The sequence below is a fragment of the Schistocerca serialis genome, chromosome 8 (assembly GCF_023864345.2).
Source record: "Schistocerca serialis cubense isolate TAMUIC-IGC-003099 chromosome 8, iqSchSeri2.2, whole genome shotgun sequence".
Lineage (NCBI taxonomy): Eukaryota > Metazoa > Arthropoda > Insecta > Orthoptera > Acrididae > Schistocerca > Schistocerca serialis.
This window is the reverse complement of record NC_064645.1, coordinates 348,398,255-348,402,448: the sequence shown is the minus strand read 5'-3', so window position 1 is coordinate 348,402,448 and position 4,194 is coordinate 348,398,255. Positions and strand designations below refer to the sequence as shown.

At 53.7% G+C, this 4,194-nt stretch overlaps 1 non-coding gene across 1 annotated transcript in view; it reads right to left on the bottom strand.

Moving 5' to 3' along the window:
* Positions 1 to 1,393, bottom strand: part of LOC126417719 (small subunit ribosomal RNA) — a 1,910-nt gene extending 517 nt beyond the window's left edge. The window contains exon 1 of the ribosomal RNA XR_007575786.1: positions 1 to 1,393. This exon is cut by the window's left edge and continues 517 nt beyond it. This is a non-coding gene — a ribosomal RNA (small subunit ribosomal RNA).
* Positions 1,394 to 4,194: the final 2,801 nt, after the last annotated feature.

Here is a 4,194-nt window from a genome sequence, read left to right as displayed (position 1 = left end):
CACCAACTAAGAACGGCCATGCACCACCACCCACCGAATCAAGAAAGAGCTATCAATCTGTCAATCCTTCCGGTGTCCGGGCCTGGTGAGGTTTCCCGTGTTGAGTCAAATTAAGCCGCAGGCTCCACTCCTGGTGGTGCCCTTCCGTCAATTCCTTTAAGTTTCAGCTTTGCAACCATACTTCCCCCGGAACCCAAAAGCTTTGGTTTCCCGGAGGCTGCCCGCCGAGTCATCGGAGGAACTGCGGCGGATCGCTGGCTGGCATCGTTTATGGTTAGAACTAGGGCGGTATCTGATCGCCTTCGAACCTCTAACTTTCGTTCTTGATTAATGAAAACATACTTGGCAAATGCTTTCGCTTCTGTTCGTCTTGCGACGATCCAAGAATTTCACCTCTAACGTCGCAATACGAATGCCCCCGCCTGTCCCTATTAATCATTACCTCGGGTTCCGAAAACCAACAAAATAGAACCGAGGTCCTATTCCATTATTCCATGCACACAGTATTCAGGCGGGCTTGCCTGCTTTAAGCACTCTAATTTGTTCAAAGTAAACGTGCCGGCCCACCGAGACACTCACTCAAGAGCACCCTGGTAGGATTGCAACGGGGTCCGCCTCGGGACGCACGAGCACGCACGAGGCGCGTCGCACGCCTTCGGCTCGCCCCACCGGCAGGACGTCCCACGATACATGCCAGTTAAACACCGACGGGCGGTGAACCAACAGCGTGGGACACAAATCCAACTACGAGCTTTTTAACCGCAACAACTTTAATATACGCTATTGGAGCTGGAATTACCGCGGCTGCTGGCACCAGACTTGCCCTCCAATAGATACTCGTTAAAGGATTTAAAGTGTACTCATTCCGATTACGGGGCCTCGGATGAGTCCCGTATCGTTATTTTTCGTCACTACCTCCCCGTGCCGGGAGTGGGTAATTTGCGCGCCTGCTGCCTTCCTTGGATGTGGTAGCCGTTTCTCAGGCTCCCTCTCCGGAATCGAACCCTGATTCCCCGTTACCCGTTACAACCATGGTAGGCGCAGAACCTACCATCGACAGTTGATAAGGCAGACATTTGAAAGATGCGTCGCCGGTACGAGGACCGTGCGATCAGCCCAAAGTTATTCAGAGTCACCAAGGCAAACGGACCGGACGAGCCGACCGATTGGTTTTGATCTAATAAAAGCGTCCCTTCCATCTCTGGTCGGGACTCTGTTTGCATGTATTAGCTCTAGAATTACCACAGTTATCCAAGTAACGTGGGTACGATCTAAGGAACCATAACTGATTTAATGAGCCATTCGCGGTTTCACCTTAATGCGGCTTGTACTGAGACATGCATGGCTTAATCTTTGAGACAAGCATATGACTACTGGCAGGATCAACCAGGGAGCTGCGTCAACTAGAGCTGAGCAGCCGGCCGCCCGGGAGTGTGTCCCGGGGGCCCGCGCGAACACGCAAGCGTCCGCTCAATTATTCTGCAAACAGGAGGAGGCTGCGCTCCCCTGCACCATACACCTCGAAACCCTCTCAGGTCCCGGCGGCGCGCAGCGCCGTCCTAAGTACTTGGTCGGGTTCGAGAGAGGCGCAATCGCCCGGAGTTTGGCGAGTAGACGCTTTAGGTGCGACCACCCGTGCTCCCAACTGAGCTTGCCGCTGCCGACAGAGGCCCGGGAGCGTGCTGTCGTGGCATTGCCGGCGGGAGACAACACGCGCCACCTACGGTGACCGGCAGCTCCAACGCCAGCGCCACAGAAGGACAAAAGCCCCACTTGGGTGCCGAAGCGAACTCTCCCAGCACAGCGCACGCGCCAACACGTCCGCACAGCTGCGATACAAACCACCTGCGAGAACCGCAGAGGCGACCGAGCAGCAGACGGCGTCGCGGCGCCGAGCGCCGGGCGGCGGCGCATCCTCAGCGCACACAGTCCTCAATCGGACCAGCACACTGCAGATGTCCACCGCGCTTCGCACCGGGCCCGCGAGGACCTACTTTGGCCGCACGGCGCCGCGTGCAGGGTGCGCCGGCGCGCAGCTGCGCCGCCTGCCGCCTCCGTCGGCCGGCGCGCCTGCCAGTGGCCGCCCCCACCAGCCGGCTGTAGCGCGTGCGCCCACGCACCGCGCGGCCAGCACGCCGGGCGGCCCCCCCTCACCGGCCGGGGCCGGTCCCACCCAGCCACCGCCGCGTATCGCTTCACACCCACATGCCATTCACGTTCGTGGGCATGGTGGGTATCGCTGAAACAACCGGTTGGTAGCTCAACCGATCGTCGCCATCACTGATTCACCTCTAGCGAGAACAACCGCACCACAACGGTTTACCAGTTGTTCATTTGCGTAACGTCACCAGCAAACGTAGGCGTCCATCGCCATTTGCAAATTCAACGATTGTTGCATGCCTGTGTCAGGTGTCACGACACACTATGTCTGCCCACATACACGCAACAACATGTGCACGCTTCGCAAACACGTGGAAGGTGGCCCCCGTACGTATGCGATGTCCATTGCGCAAACGACTGTCAACCGGCCTCTGTCGCATGTCGCAGATGTGGAACGCAGTGCACCATGCTATCACGGTGTGTGAGAAGAGACGACAACGTCTGACAACACGCGCCACTACATCAACAGACGGCTCATGCTGATCGCCATCCAGGGCATACCACACTGCACTCCAGCTCTTATAGGGAGACGACACGTAGCTGCGTGCACAACATTTGGACCGCATGGTTCGCCGTTGTTGGCGCAGTCGTTGTACGGTCACATGTACCACGATGTATCATTCAGTACATGAGGACCAATGTGCAGTACAGTGTGTGATTTGGAGGTACAACATCAGCGGACAGTTGACACAGGCCGTACCACAGCGTAGGCGCAGTGCTTCGCCATGCGAATGCCAATGAACAACTGCGAAGGGCATTGAGCATGTACGTCCTGCTGCCATCCACATTACAGTGTATCGCTGCAAGGTGTTTAACATGAAGCGATACACTGGGGACCGGGCAGTGCGAGTAGCAAACTATATTGCGGGGGTTGCAGTTAGGCAACACTACACTAATTTAACGCGTCGTATGACAATTACAGAGCAGGTTAAGGCCCAACGTGTGTTGGGTTAAGGCCCAACGTGTGTTGGGTTAAGGCCCAACGTGTGTTGGGTTAAGGCCCAACGTGTGTTGGGTTAAGGCCCAACGTGTGTTGGGTTAAGGCCCAACGTGTGTTGGGTTAAGGCCCAACGTGTGTTGGGTTAAGGCCCAACGTGTGTTGGGTTAAGGCCCAACGTGTGTTGGGTTACAGCACAATATGGGTTACGTTAAGGGGCAATGTGGGTTACGTTAAGGGGCAATGTGGGTTACGTTAAGGCGCAATATAGGTTACGTTAAGGCGCAATATAGGTTACGTTAAGGCGCAATATAGGTTACGTTAAGGCGCAATATAGGTTACGTTAAGGCGCAATATAGGTTACGTTAAGGCGCAATATAGGTTACGTTAAGGCGCAATATAGGTTACGTTAAGGCGCAATATAGGTTACGTTAAGGCGCAATATAGGTTACGTTAAGGCGCAATATAGGTTACGTTAAGGCGCAATATAGGTTACGTTAAGGCGCAATATAGGTTACGTTAAGGCGCAATATAGGTTACGTTAAGGCGCAATATAGGTTACATTAAGGCGCAATATAGGTTACATTAAGGCGCAATATAGGTTACATTAAGGCGCAATATAGGTTACATTAAGGCGCAATATAGGTTAGGTTAAAACACGACATAGGTTAGGTTAAGGCACGACATAGGTTAGGTTAAGGCACGACATAGGTTAGGTTAAGGCACGACATAGGTTAGGTTAAGGCACGACATAGGTTAGGTTAAGGCACGACATAGGTTAGGTTAAGGCACGACATAGGTTAGGTTAAGGCACGACATAGGTTAGGTTAAGGCACGACATAGGTTAGGTTAAGGCACGACATAGGTTAGGTTAAGGCACGACATAGGTTAGGTTAAGGCACGACATAGGTTAGGTTAAGGCACGACATAGGTTAGGTTAAGGCACGACATAGGTTAGGTTAAGGCACGACATAGGTTAGGTTAAGGCACGACATAGGTTAGGTTAAGGCACGACATAGGTTAGGTTAAGGCACGACATAGGTTAGGTTAAGGCACGACATAGGTTAGGTTAAGGCACGACATAGGTTAGGTTAAGG